The sequence below is a fragment of the Mirounga leonina genome, unplaced genomic scaffold (genome assembly GCF_011800145.1).
Source record: "Mirounga leonina isolate KUSES-001 unplaced genomic scaffold, KU_Mleo_1.0 Mir_127, whole genome shotgun sequence".
Classification (NCBI taxonomy): Eukaryota; Metazoa; Chordata; class Mammalia; order Carnivora; family Phocidae; genus Mirounga; species Mirounga leonina.
In genome coordinates, this window is record NW_023270316.1 from 59,389,006 (window position 1) to 59,405,057 (window position 16,052).

The 16,052-nt window shown below is 35.6% G+C and overlaps 1 long non-coding RNA gene and 1 other non-coding gene across 2 annotated transcripts in view; one reads left to right on the forward strand and one right to left on the reverse strand.

The window, feature by feature from the left end:
* Nucleotides 1-16,052, forward strand: part of LOC118009462 — a 78,671-nt gene that overhangs the window by 17,756 nt on the left and 44,863 nt on the right. Inside the window, exons 4-5 of the long non-coding RNA XR_004678939.1 lie at nucleotides 8,736-8,824; nucleotides 11,195-11,273. This is a non-coding gene — a long non-coding RNA (uncharacterized LOC118009462). The remainder of the gene's footprint in view (nucleotides 1-8,735; nucleotides 8,825-11,194; nucleotides 11,274-16,052) is intronic.
* Nucleotides 6,842-6,948, reverse strand: LOC118009765. The gene has a single exon (XR_004679032.1). It is a non-coding gene; the product is annotated as a U6 spliceosomal RNA (small nuclear RNA).

The window sequence follows — 16,052 nt, forward strand, 5'->3', positions numbered from 1 at the left end:
AACTCCCCTTAAATTATCTATAGGTTCAACACAAACCAAATCAAAATCCCAGTAAGTTAAAAAAAAAAAAAAAAGAAAGACAAGCTGATTCTAATATTCATATAGAAATGCGAAGATCTAGAATAGCCAAAATAATTAACTTTGACAAAAAGAACAAAGTTGGAGGGCTGATACTACCTGATTTCAAGACTTATTAAATATCTACAGTAATCAAAACAGAGTGGTTTTAGTGTAAGAATAGGCAAATAGATTGATGTAATGGAATACAGAGTCCAGACATAGGCCCACATACAGAAGGATAATAGATTTTTGACAAAGTGCAAAGGTAATTAAGTGAAGAAAGAATAGTTGTTGTTGTTGTTGTTGTTTTACACAGTGTGCTTGGAAGAACTGGATATCCATATATAAAAATAGGAATTTGATTCATATCTCACACCATGTAAAAAAAGTATTCAAAATTGATCATAGACCTAAACGTAAAACCTGACATTACTATTAAAGTTCTAGAGAAAATGTAAGAAAATTTTTGTGACTCTGAGTTAGACAAAGATTTCTTAGGGGCGCCTGGGTGGCTCAGTTGGTTAAGCAACTGCCTTCGGCTCAGGTCATAATCCTGGAGTCCCGGGATCGAGTCCCACATCGGGCTCCCTGCTCAGCGGGGCACCTGCTTCTCCCTCTGGCCCTCTTCCCTCTCATGCTCTCTGTCTCTCATTCTCTCTCTCTCAAATAAATAAATAAAATCTTTAAAAAAAAAAAAGATTTCTTAGATGTGACATCAAAAGTACAATCCATAAATGAACAAATTGAGAAATTGGACTTAATCAAATTTTTACAAACTTCCATTCTTTAAAATACACTGCTAAAGGAGACAAGGTCCAGCCTGAGAGAAATATTTGCAAAGCATGTAATAAAGGATTTGTATCAAGAATGTAACATACTCTCAGGGTTCCTGGCTGTCTCAGTCAGTAGAGCATGTGACTCTTGATCTCGGGGATCATGAGTTCAAGCCCCACACTGGGTATAGAGTTCACTTAAAAAATAAATAAATAAAGATTAAAAAATAAAAGAATGTAACCAACTCTCAAAACTCAACAATGAGCAAACAAGTCTCAAAAAATAGGCAAAAGACTTGAATAGTTCAGCTTCACCAAGAAGATAACCCACATAGCAAATAAGCATATGAAAAGAAGTTCAACTTTATTAGCCTCATTAGTCTTTAGGGGAAACATAGAGTAAAACCATGATGGAACAACTGGATATCCATATACAAAAAAAAAAAGTATACACATCTATTAGAACAGCTAAAATGAAAAATGTTAAGGACGTGGAGAAATTAGAACTTTATACACTCCTAATAGGAATGTAAAATGATATAATCGGTTTGGAAACAGTTTGGCAGTTTCTTGAAAAGGTAAACATACACCAATATATGATCCATTTCATTCTAGGTATTTCCATAAGAAAAGACAGCACATGTTCCTACAGAGATCTGTACATGAATATTCATAGTAGCTTTATTTTTAACAGTCTCCCATTTGAAACAACTCAAATGTCACCAACAGATAAATGGTTAAATAAATTGTGATATATTCATACAATGGAATACTACTCAGCAATAAAAGGTAGTGAACAATATTGTTATGTGCAACATCATGGATTAATTTCAAAACAATATTCTGAGTGAAGACAGAAAATACAAAATGCTAGAAAATGCAAACTGATCTATTGGGACTAAGGGCAGACAGACCAATAGTTGTCTGGGGAGAGAGGTGCTAGGAGGAGGATTATAAAAAGGCAGGGGAAATTCTTAGGGTTGATGGATATATTCACTGTCTTATTCTGGTGATGGTTTCACAGTGTTAACATTTATCAATTGTATACTTATCAATTCTATACATGTTAAAAGTTATCAATTGTACACCTTTTATATACACAGTTTATTGAATATCAGTTATACCTTAGCTTAATACATTTAAAAATGTATCTAGAAAATAAAGGAGGGGTGCCTGGCTGGCTCAGTCAGTAGAGCATGTGACTCTTGATCTTGGGGTTGTAAGTTTGAGCCCCAGGTTGGGTATAGAGATTACTGAAAAATAAAATCTTAAAAAAGAAAAGAAAGGAAAATAATTTCAATTGAAATATAAAAGGGAATTAACATTTATTAGAAATATACTAAGCGGCAAGTACAGGTAGGTCCTTTAAATAAGAATGACAGTATATGTAAATATATCATTTTCTATGTGCCAAGTTCTGTTATATGTACTTTCAATATATTAAGGTGTTAAATCCTCACAACTCTTTGAGGTATAGGGACTTTTATTACCCTCATTTTACAGATGAGGAAAAGGAGGCATTAAGTCACAATTTCTGCGTGAGGGAGCTGAGATTTGAACCTGGGAAGTCTCTTCTTTTAATAGATCTTTATGACATCCATTAGGCTACAGAGTTTTAGTTCCAGTTTACAAAATGAAAGAACTGTGACTCACAAAGGCAGTAACTTTTTCTGGATCACAGAATTTATAAGTAATGTCAAGATTTAAACTCAAATTTGTTCTACTCCAAAATCTATACTCTTCTATACTAGATTGCCTCCATTTAGATTTGTGGTTCAATAGCAGAACTGATGGTATAATACTACTGATAACTAAGATAACTAAGTCTGAACTATGTGATCCACTCTCTTCCGTACTCCTTTTACCATTCAATAGTGCTGTCTGGCATGTTTGTTGACTATAGATTAGAATATGTTTTATACTGGTAAGCAACTAAGAGCTCAAAAATTATTTGTTTTTTGGTCTTGACAATTCTCTTTTCAGTATTCATAGTATAGTTGTGTCTGTTGAAATTAAGAAATTGAATGTGTGACTTTGGAGGATTTTTTCAGGCTAACATTAAAGCCAGTAATTTATCTATGCACTTCTATAAGTGGAATTAAATAGATGTGTTCCTATATCCCTAAAATTGAACTGGAGGATTTTTTTTTTTTTACATTTCCATGAAATATTCCTTTCCTGTGAGTGTGTGTCTCTGTGTGTGTATGTGTGTGTGTGTGTTAAATTATGGTTACTAATCTGGGAGATATAGTTTGATATGTGGTTCAAGTGGCACCCAAGAAGATTTTCTTGGTTAAAATCATGAGAGTAAGCAAGAACACAGAAACATTTCTAGATTGCCAAAAAAAAGTATTCCATTATATTGAAAGAATTCAATAGACATAAAACTCTTATAATAAAAATGTTTTTAGGTGAATTTTGGACGCAATAGGACATTAAGAAAAGTGGCATTGGAATCAGACAGATCTGAACTCAAATCCTAGCTCTGCCCACTTACCAGCTATGTTACCTTGGAGATATAATTTAACTTGGGCCTCAGTTTTCCCATCTGTGAAATGGGTTAGTAATACTTCATTGAGTTGTGAATGTTAACTAAATGAGATAGTAAATATTGGAACACTTAACATAGTGTCCAACATACAGAAAGTACTCTAATAAATGTTCTACTGCTAGCTACTTTGAAGGTACTTCTACATAAATATAGAAATCCAAAGCCATATTAGATAATGATAAAATACTAAAATTATTTTATGATATAATCTGTGTACAGAAAATATCAAATAGATTCTAAAAACTCTTAGTTCAGGGAGTGTCAAGATTGATCCTTTTCTATTTAAAGAAACATGTAGCCTAGTGCATTTTAAAATTGAACCTTCTTTAAAGGTGAGTTTCTATTTCTGTGGTTCCACAACCAAGATTTGCTTTAGGGATGGATATTCATGTTCACCCTGACAGTGTTATATAAAACAAACTCCATATTTAACAGCTAAATAATTTGAATGACTTATGCTAATGTAAATTTTATATTCTGTATTTTTTAAGCCGTAGCCTTTATATATAGGTATACAGTCAAAGAAAAGTTGCAGATATTTATTTTGCTTGTTGTATCTTAAGACACATAATTTGTATAAATTGGCTAGGAGGACATTCAGTTAAAAATTCAAAACTTTCAGGGGTGCCTGGATGGATCAGTTGGTTAAGTGTCTGACTCTTGGTTTTGTCTTAGGTCATGATCTTGGGATCCTGAGATGGAGCCCTGCATCAGGTTCGCCACTCAGCAGGGAGTCTGCTTGAGATTCTCTCTCTCCCTCTGCCCACCCCTGTGCCCCCGCTTGCACATGTGCTCTCTCAAATAAATAAATGAATAAATAAATAAATCTTTTTGAATTTTTAAATTTTTAAAAAAGATTTTATTTATTTATTTGACACAGAGAGAGAGACAGCGAGAGAGGGAACACAAGCAAGGGGAGTGGGAGAGGGAGAAGCAGGCTTCCCGCTGAGCGGGGAACCCGATGTGAGGCTTGATCCCAGGACCCTGGGATCATGACCTGAGCTGAAGGCAGACGCTTAATGACTGAGCCACCCAGGTGCCCTAAATAAATCTTTTTTTTTTTTTTTTAAAGATGTTATTCATTCATTTGAGAGAGAGAGAATGAGAGACAGAGAGCATGAGAGGGAGGAGGGTCAGAGGGAGAAGCAGACTCCCTGCCAAGCAGGGAGCCCGATGCGGGACTCGATCCCGGGACTCCAGGATCATGACCTGAGCCGAAGGCAGTCGCCCAACCAACTGAGCCACCCAGGCGCCCCCCTAAATAAATCTTTTTTTTAAAAAAAAAATCCAGAACTTCCAGTGAGATAATCCAGAAAAAAATAAGTCTTTCAATTTTATTCATTTATTTTGTTATTCTCACTTACTAAGGGCTCAGTCAAAATGAAGAGATGATGTTTAATAAAGGACAGCTTTGTCTGACCTGAAGGAAAGAGTTCCAAAGCTAGATTACCTTCTTTGAAATTGATACCTAATCTTACAGTCAAAGTTCATACATAGCCATTTGATCATCTTCATTGTATTTCCTCATTAGTCCATAGAGTTTCAATCAATTTCTATATGGTGCCGACTTACATGTGTACATCAACAGGTCCAGTAGCTTATCAAGAAAGTCTGAGTCCTCTATCTTCTGGAGACATCTCATTTAGATCTGACATTAAGTTCATTTTTTCCTTCAAGCTATTTCTTTCAAATTTCTTGGCTTAAAAACTTACATTCATTTCCTTATTTTCTTATCCTCCCATAGGTAAACAGGGGTTAAACTTGTTACTTTTTATAGTTGTTCTTTATTGTATACTTCAGATATGTCTCTTTTCATTTTTTAAACTGCCCATTTAATCCAAGCTCTTAATTGTCAAGTTTGTATTCTAGGCTCTTATAATATATTGAATTACAGCCTCTTGGTATTCTCCTTAGTGCCCATCTTGTCTTACCCCTTTCCCCACCATCCCACACAAAACATAAAATACTTTTCATCACACACTCTATAGAGAAGTATTGCTAGGTGAATAAGGAACAGGATTGACTCGAAAAAGGGAATTTAAATGGAATCTCCTTTCCTTTCAGTGATTCTACCTAGAAGCAAAGAAGAAGAGCAGAACCTTCAGGAATTGAATCACAAATACTGAATGGGAGACTGCTGCTAGAAAGGGATTGATAATATATAATAGCCATTGGAAAGATAAAAGGAGACATAAAATTCAACTTTTGCTACCTATTCTTTCCTTTTTGCTTTCCACATACTTCAGCTGTGAATCTTTCTATATGCAGTATTTATTTTGTTTTATTCTGGTTACTATAAAGTTATCTAAGAGGCTAGGAGAACTGATGGAAGGGAAAAAAAAGGCAGTCTATTCTGACTGCAGTGACCAAAGAAGTTCAATTCACACCAAACATCTTTCTCCCATTTAGAAACATCCTAGTATTTAAGGCCTTCCACTATAAGCCCATTACTAGTTCTTTTCCTTTCTATTTCATTTCTCTCTACTCTCACATTTGTGTTTTCTGTTCCTATCAAATTATCATGCCTCCTGGGCAATGAAATATCTGTTCCTGCTCTGCAATGGTTTTGTGTATTACCATATCTCTAGTGCCTTGAACAGTGTCTAGCACATGGCACATAGTGAGCACTCAATAAATCTTTGATAAGTGAATGAATGGTTATCTTTTCTCTCTGGCAATCAAAATCCATCACCACTTTAAAAAATTGATATAAAATTTGCCTATTCCAGTAACTTCTATCCGTTATCAATCTAGTTTTAAATCACTTCATTTTCCACTTCCCCTTAGCAGTTATTTATAGTTTGCATTTGATTAATATATTCTTATTATGTTACTTTTCAAACATTCCCAAATCCTTTTTACATATGCTGTATTTTCAATGAAAATACCTTAAATTCTTGGGACTTGGGTAGTTCAGTCACTTGAGTATTCGACTCTTGATTTTGGCTCAGGTTATGATTTCAGGGTCTTGAGATTGAGCCCAGCATCATGCTCCATGCTCAGCAGGGAGTCTGCTTGAGATTCTCTCCCTCCCCCTTTCCCTTTGTCCCTCCCCCTGCTTGCGCTCATGCGCGCTCTCTCTCTCTAAAATAAATAAATCTTTAAAAAAATTAAAAATTAGAAACCCTCAAATTTTATATATTGTATATGTTGCTCAGCAGTGCCTCACGTGCTGTAGAAAGCTAGGTGCTCAATAGATGGGCAGGCTACCTTTTATGACATTCTCTGGATCATTGTGATAGGTTCTATTTTTTGCTATTTCCCTCCTATATTATGTAACTTTGAGTAAAATTGTTCCTTCAGTGCTCAGTTTAAGAACAAAATAAGAAACTATTTCCTAAAGAAAAAAACATTTTAAAGTTATAGAAGTATCTATATGTTGGTACATTTCTCCAGACATATTTAATGTAATATAAAAGTTCTAGACTAGTCAATTTGAATCTCTTCTTCTTTTTTTTTTGTTATGGAACACTTCATGAATTTGCGTGTCATCCTTACGTGGGGGCCATGCTAATGTTCTCTGTGTTGTTCCAGTTTTAGTATATGTGCTGCTGAAGTGAGCACTGAATCTCTTCTTGTAATTTCCATAGAGATGTCCATGTAGCAAAGAAACTGAAATAGTATTATGTAGAAAATATCACCAATCCTCAAAAGACCCCTAATTTCTTCAGAGAGGAAACAGAGATAATATCCTGATTTTTGCAGTACTTAAGCTACTCCTTAGTTGTCTCATGAAGGAATTAATGTAGTAGAACACATTCGAGGAATTGCTGAGGTGTCAGAATAAGAATATACAAAGTCTAAGACTATTTTCTATAATGTATTTTTAAATAGATTAAGAGTCATGCACTCTCTGGCTTCTTTCTCCATCTACACTATCTTCTGGCATTAATAAAGTTGGGCAACATATATAAAAAAGCAGTTTCTAAGGATGCCAAACTAATAGCAGTTTCTGGATCATTCCCCTTTCTTCCTCTGTGAAAATCTACAACACATGGGTTACTCTAAATATTTCCCCCAAAACCCAAAGTGTTAGGTTGCCAAAGAAAACTTACCAGGTAATATTACTATTTGCCTTCATGTAATCATTTGAAGTACATACAAAATCAGACATTAAAATGAAAATATCAAGCCATAGAATTGAGTTCTAGTTTTACTGACATTTATATATTACACTTCCTGTTTATGATTTGAGAAGTGCAACCATGCAGTGCTTCTATTAAAAACTGAGTGATTGGGGCACCTGGGTGGCTCAGATGGTTAAGCGTCTGCCTTCGGCTCAGGTCATGATCCCAGGGTCCTGGGATCGAGCCCCGCATCGGGCTCCCTGCTCAGCAGGGAGTCTGCTTCTCCCTCTCCCACCCCCCCTGCTTGTGTTCCCTCTCTCGCTGTGTCTCTCTCTGTCAAATTAAAAAGAAAAAAAAAATCTTTAAAACAACAACAACAACAAAAAAACTGAGTGATTGAGAACAGTTTGAGGATTATAATGACAACTTATCCAAAGGAAATAAAACCACTAACTTTACTGCTGCCTTCATTTGTGGAATTGCTATCTTTGTTGTGTAAAAAGCTGAATATTTTTCATCATTTACTAATAGTGTAGTTAAAAAGGGGAACTTGGTGGTCTTGTGTCCCTGAAACACATGCATGCACGTGTACACACACACACACACACACACACAAGGGTAATACTTACAAAAATTTGCTTTTTATCCTCCTTTTCAGATGTCAGTTATCTATTGGTTATTGTTATGCATTAATTAACAGTCCCAACCTGAAGGAGGGAAAGGGTAGAGGTGAATGCAATTCTTAAATAAAAGCCCCTTTATTTGTTCTATTTGAAGCCTAATAATGTGAGTTTATCTTTTGGTGTCCACTTCAGGGTTTGTGTGGGTATGTGTGTGTGGAGAGAGAGAGAGAGAGAGAGAGAGAGAGCACCCAAGTGAGCAATGACTCTTAGTTAAACATCCAAATCCATGTTCTCATTTCTTTTTGGCCACACAGATAAACTTATTCCCAGTCTCCCTTGCAGGCAGGTGTGGGCATGTGACCGAGTTAGAGCCAATGGAATAAGAATGGCAGTTATTGCACTACTTTTGAGTCTCCTAAAAAAACTCCCCTTCTAATGGGCTGGAATAGACAAGACCCCACAGGAGAAGTTTGGTACTGAAGTTTGGTATTGAAAGCTTAGGTACTAGAACACCTTGGAAACTAAGTACTGAACTATTTGTTTATTTTAGCAAGAAACTTGATTATAGCAAATATGATTTGAGCCATTATACATTTTGGGGTTGATCTGTATGGCAATTAGCCTACCCTAATTAATTTAAAATAAAAACTTATATTTGCAGTGTCCCTATGATGCACAACTCCATTGGGCACTATTTACATTGTAATGTATGTAAATGGCATTTCCTGAAGCAGCATTAAGAAGCTACAGGTATGTATACATATGGATATACATCAATCTTCATCCCAGGAGTTATGCAACAATGTAGTTCTGCCAAACTAACTCCAACTACTCTCCTGGGTTTTATTGCACACAAGCATCAATTTGTATAATTTTGTATCTGTGCTAACAGATTGAGGTGGAATGGATCATCCAACAAGAATCTTAAGGGGAATGTGTATACTTAGGATACAAATCAGATATCTTTCTTAGATTTGTTCATCTGTTAGCTACCTACTGTACTTATAACCTAATACCCTCTGGTATGCATTAGGATGAAAGAGAGTGTTAGGATCCCTCATCTGCCTCTGCCCACTCCAAGCTTACTGCTATGAGTAATACAAATTTTCTGGTTTTTACTTTCCTTATCTGTAAGATGAGAGTTGGATTATGTGACCTCAAAGATCCTTTCACTAAAATTCTACTATAATATTGATATAATGTCAATTGACATAATTGATATGTCAGTAGTTATGAAGCTATTGGTAGAAATAATTGTTAATGTGAGTGTTCCTTTGGATTCCAAACTGATTCTATAGAGGTCCTTAATAGTATCTTGGAAGTTTTTTTAAAAAAGATATTTAACTTGCACCAATTCATAATCAAAGAGGCACAACAGAAGTTCCATTCTTTTCCTAAATAAAAACTTCTAAGTTGAAAAGGTGTTTAACTCATATTTTTTAGGGTAATTTTAAAGTAGGCGTCACCTGATTTCTTTACTCATGGGTGGAAAAGTACCAATGCTAATGCAGAACATGATATCTATTGAAATAATATAGCATATTGCAAAAAAAAAGTAAAAAACGAAATAGTTGATTATATAGTTGTTCACTGAATTTAGTAGTTAAAACCTTAAATTTTATTTTTCCTAATTGTATATTTCTGCTCTTAATGTTTCAATGTAGTAATAGCTAATATTATAGCAAGTTCAGGATCATGGCAAAATCACCAAAGTCATAGTTATCTTTGTTGTAATTAACACACTAAATCACATTTTTGGTATAGCTATTTGTCTGCTGTTGGGGTTTTAATCTCATGGATTTCAACTTTGGTTAAAGCTAAAATATACATTATCCAGATTTGGTGCAGGCATGGAATTGGCTTTACTTCAAATTCTTTTACAGCAGGAAGCTGCAGAAATATGGACCTTACTCTGGGATGATACTGTTTTAGAGAGGAGAAAGGGCAGCCTCTATCACATTGTCCAAAGTGGAGTTTTTATATTAATAGAAAGCCATGTAGAGGCTGGAGTAGGTAAGAAAGAATCATAGTGATTTTTTTTCCCAAGCAAATGGAATAAAACAAAAAAGAAAGCCTGTAGTAGTATTTTGAGTACAAGTAGACAAATAGAGATTCTAAAATATTCTTGGGGCGCCTGGGTGGCTCAGTCAGTTAAACGTCTGCCTTCAGCTCAGGTCATGATCTCAGGGTCCTGGGATTGAGTCGTGCATCAGGCTCCCTACTCAGCAGGGGGCCTGCTTCTCCCTTTCCTGCTCCCCTGCTTGTGTTCTCTCTCTCTCTGTCAAATAAATAAATAAAATCTTAAAAAATATCCTTTACAATACTGCAGAAATTGGGAAAAAAATCTTTAGAATGAGGGCATGGATAGATACATTTTGGTATATCCATATGTTGGAATGCTGTGCAGATGTTAAAAACATGTTTTACAAAATATTCAATAACATGAAAGAATGGTCATTAAAAACTATAAATCCTTTATCCCTATTAAACAGGAATCGATCTTATTCCTCTTCATCCCCAATATAAATAGCATAATGGAAGAGATGTTTAACAGAAAGATGCATAGATAGTGAATTTTAGAACCTAAAGTGATTTTTAGAGATCATTTAGTCAAAATCCATCATTTTGCAAAGGAAACTGATACTCTGGGAAATGAAGTGTCTCATCTAAGATTTCAATCCCTTTAGCACTGTCACTTGCTAAAACTGAGGTTTTCTTACTCCCCGAATTTGGAATGTTTTATTTTCTACTATAACATGCCACAGCAGAGATTGGGTCAGGCCAGAGTCCAGAGAGTAATGAAGGGAAAGCCAAAGTCTAGATATCCTAATCTATCCTTTCTTTTGGCAGGAGGGGGGTGGGGAGTACAGGGCATAAGGGGATGATAATGACTAATCATAAAAGATCTGTAGAGGTATCTATATGTGGACATATCTATATTTCCTAATAATTCTAAATCTTTAACTTTTTTCTTATTCAATAATACAACTTTAAAAACTCTTGGTGTAGAACCCAAATCATTTCTTTGTCTCACTTAAGTAATACTGGTAGTGGACGTGCCTAGATTACAGCTTAGGACTATTCATTTATTCATTTGCTTTTGTCTGTCTTTTCCACTAGAATATATCTTCCAGCAGGACAGGCCTATATCTTTTTTTGGTTGACTCCAGCACCTAGCAAGTGTTTGACACACCAATCAGTAAGTATTTGATGAGTGAATGAATAAATGATAGCTACTAAAAACAGTAATCCTTTATTTACTTAGACTAGATTTCTTCTGGATATTTTCTCATGTTTTGCAATTCCATCATCAGTCTAAATTAATTTTAGAATTAGGTGAAACTGCTTTGTTCATATGCTCTGTATTTCAGTCTAGAATGATAGAACTGTTTTGTAGTATTAATTTAGGCACTCTTAAAACTCTTGTGCCAAGTTTGCTTAGTTTGGAAATGACCTTGGCCTGCAATTTTATTTAGGTTTCCATCCACAGATGAATGTGTACATCTGTACCATGAATTAGTGGTGTACATGTGAGATTAAACTGATGATGAGTCAGGAGGCAACACTGTTGGGTGAGCATATCTGAAAATAGGAAAAAAGAGATGATGATACCTTAGGCTGAAATAAGTATATATTTAAACTTACATCCTCAAATTAAGTGTAAGTTTTGAACCTGACAAAAACAAGTAAATATTTTGAAGAGTGGATTTCTCCCTAAAGGTAAGATATTAAAACCAAAACCAAAACACTGAACCTAAACTTAAATGTTAGTCTCAATTTTAAAAGGTAGTCCACATAAATTTTTCTCCTTAGCTTTATTTTCAGTATGAGTATGTAGAAAATGAAAAGATTTTTTTACAGCAAAATTTTTACCAGATGAAGAACCTGAAAAATATTGGCCTTTTAAGCTGATTTCTAGGAATTTGTCCTAACTTAGGAAATAATCTGAAATGCTAAAACAGATTTAAGCATAAAAAAGTTCATAGCAATACTACTTATAAGAAACTAAGGAAAATAGCTTAAATGAGCACTTAAGGAAATACTCAAGGAACATTATGCAGCCATTGAAAATGTTTTTGAGGACTTTTAAATAACTTGAGGAAACATTTCTGATACATTGTTATGAAAAAAGGCAGTGTACTCAAGTAGTTTAAACTTCATAAGCTTAAAAACTACATGGAAATATCTCAAACTCAAGTCAGTTGCCTGTAAATAAAAGAATTATTCGTTATTTTTTTCCTGCTGTCCTTTAAAAAAGATGTTTTCTTTACTTATTTAAACATATCTTCAGAATTTTCTTCACTTACATGTACTAATTTTATAATCAGAAAAAAATCCATTACTTGTCATAGATATATGTTTATGTTTCAATGATATGTTTTCAGTGTCATCACATGAATATAAATATTGTTGACCAATAGGAAAGTTTATATTATTTAAATTCAAATTATGGAGTTTCCAAAACAAATGCTGATACATCTCCTATAAGTTGTAAAATTATAAAGATTTAATATAATTTAGTAATGATTTTAATATAGCAGGCTCTCAATATGTTCGTGGATGATGAAGATGGTTAGAGTAAGGGCACCTCAATTTACCAAGTTCCTTGAATCTGTCAGTTAAGTAGCACCTCTCCCACCAAGGGTTTAATGATATAGTACAGTGTCAAAAAGCTGTCCCTAAAATTGCTCTTAGTTTGTGTGGTGCACTTTTGCAAACTATTATTTTGTATTTCAAAAAGAAGAGTCTCTTATGTGCTAATTTTTTAAAAACACACAAGACAGAAAAATTTGTGCTTGTTTATTTTGGTCAGCTGTGAGCTTCAGGTAAGATTCTGTGATCTGACATAACTAGTAAAAAAGGTTTCTTGTGGAAATAACTGTCAACAGCACTTACCTTGTAGGCTTGTGATAAGTGTTAGAGATCATGTATGTAAGGTCTCTTAGCATGCATTGCACACAGGCCTTCAGTAAATGGTGGCTATTATAATAATATATAATAGTACTGTGACATCTTACTCTTAAATTCCCATGTATAGGGTGAGCTGAAAAAATATGAATTGCAATCTATTTAAAAACATTATTCTAGACTTCCAGATAAAGATGGGGGAGTAAAGGCAGACCACAAAGTCTTCCACTCCAAATACCTTACAATACAGGAAAAACAAACAACAGTAAAAATTCCTTTAAAAACAAAGAATGTCTACAACCTAATCAATGAAGACCAAAATAATACTATTATTTCAAAACCAATACTTTGGAATATCAAGATGGCTGGAAATCAAATTCTCAACAAAAGGGAAGACTGGCAATCCCAGCACACTCCCCTAGTCAATCCATTCTTCTATTCTCCTAGATGATTACACCTTGTCTCTTCTCCTAAGTCTCTCACATCTCCCCACTCGTCACCCCAAACTCTTGTTTTATTGATAAATAGAAGCTGTCACAAGAAAAACTCATCTTTCTTACACCCTATCTACCAACCTCTCTTCATCTATACTTATACTTCCTTTATAAAGGATCAGCTATCCCTTCTTTTAAATAAGGCATGCCCCTTACCTGTGCCCCCATTCTATGTTTTCTTGTAAACTCAAGGATTGTGTTCCTGTGATTATTTCCTCCATTTCCTGCATCATTCTCATTTTCTCTCTCTTTACTGGATTATTCTAACCTGTAAATACACTGTAATATTTCCCATTCTAAATATATCATCACCTCCCTTCCCCCTCTACTTACTGAGTGAGCTCATTTTTCTACTCCCCTTTATAATAAAACTTTTTAAAGACTGTGCTTGCAGTTTCCACTTCCTCGCCTTACATTTTCCCTTCAGTCTATTCCATTTAGGATTACCGTTTCCACAGTCCCACCTAAACTGGGCTTGTTGAAATCACTGATTAACTTCTTGCCACATCATTTTTCTCTTCTCAAATGTTTGGGACCCCAGGCATATTCCTCACCCCTTTTTTCCTTCTCCATCAACATTTGTTTTCCCTTGGGTCATCTCATCAAGTTGTTTTTTTTTTTCCTTTTTTAATGTTGCAGATGTTCTTGGGACTCCTAAAATTTGTATTCTATCCCTCATATCTCTGTTGAACTCTGAACTCATGCTCAACTGCCTACCTAGGAACCGCACTCAGATGTCTAGCAAGGACTTCAAAGTTAACACATTCAAAACCAATCTTGTAATTTTCTTCTCCCCCTCAATTTACTTTTCTCCAGGTCTTCCCCTAGGTCAATAAATGACATTACTTTCATCCCATTGCTCAAGACAGAAATCTAGAAGTCATCCTTAATTCCTTTCTGTGCTGGTTACTAAGCTGTTATCTCTTTTTTTTTTAAAGATTTTATTTACTTATTTGAGAGAGAGAGAGAGTGAGAGACAGAGAGCATGAGAAGGAGGAGGATCAGAGGGAGAAGCAGACTCCCTGCTGAGCAGTGAGCCCGATGCGGGACTCGATCCTGGGACTCCAGGATCATGACCTGAGCCGAAGGCAGTCGCTTAACCAACTGAGCCACTCAGGTGCCCCTGTTATCTCTTAATAATAAATCCTTCCACACTCATACATTTTGTGATGCTAGGATGGGACTCTGCAAACTACGTTTCTATTTTGCCAGCTGAATCCTTGCTGCATTCTCTTAATAAGGTGTGTTAGAGAAAGACTGAAAGTCAAGAAGAGAGGGGAAAAGAACCTGCTCCTTCTTGTTGGCTTTCTGCACACGTCAGGGTTGCCCCAGTTATGGACCTTCACTGTCACAGTGGCACTCAGCTCCAAATTTCAGCTATTTTCCATTCCCTAGAACCAGCCCCAACATACTGAACATACCCTGTCAGAGGTATCAGCAGCAAATGGGCAGCAACCTGTCTTCTGAGGCCAGGGTTCCAGCGTCTCCCCTTCTAGCTTCTGGGTTCTAAAAACTTCAGGTCTTCCTTGTGTTTATCTAGTATCAGGGGTAGTGGCTGCTTCCTGAAGTTACTCTCTTATTTTAGTGCTCCTTTTTTGCATTTTCAGTTCTACAGCACCTATCTGACTGATTCTTTATACTCAGTTATTGTTATTGAAATACTTAGCAGCAACCTGAATTACTCCTCTGAAGCATACATCATCTCCCTCCTTCTCATCACATTTAGAACAAAATTCAGCCTCCTCACAACCCCTTTTGTGATCTGGCCTATCCACTTCTCTAGTCTCATCTCTCACCACTTTCTGGTTACTCATTTGGCTTTAATAATTCTGTCTTGAACACACACCACTTTCCCACTACAGGACCTTTGTATTTGCTCTTTTCTGCATCTGGATTGCCCAGGTCTTTCCCTGGCTTACCCCCTCACTTAATTCAGATCTCTTCTCAGGTGTCATTTTACAGAGAGAGGCCTGCTCTCACATTCCATCTAAAATGCACAATTCCTTCCCCCATCCTTCTAGTTTCTTAGCTGGTTGTTCTTCTTATTCCTACCTGACACTGTTACAAGTTTATTTATTTCTCCCTCCCCTATCCCTAACTAAAAGCTTCATCAAGGCAGGAATATGATCTTATTTACCACTGGTGCTGGCACTCAATAAATTCCAGCTGAGAAATGAATTTAATAAATTGTGGTGAATGTAGGAGAGAAGTAGACCAAAGTAACTGCAGAATCAATACAAAAATCATGTAAGTGAGACAAAGATAACATAATAAACCTGATTCGTCTCCCTGAGTACATAATACAACAAATGAATCAGAAAAAGCACAGAAAGATGTAACAGATGAGAATTTCCACCAAATAATGAAAGACCTGAACCTGCAGAAAAATAATGGACACATAATATTTAGTATTGAGGCATATCCTGGTTAAGCAACTAACCATAGAGAATGAAGGAAAAACTTCTCAGAACTCCAGGCAGAAAACTAAATAACTTATCAAGAGGGAGGAAATCATGCTGGCCGTAGACTTCCTCTAAGCAATATTCAAAGCCAGAAAACAAAGGAAAAACGTCTGT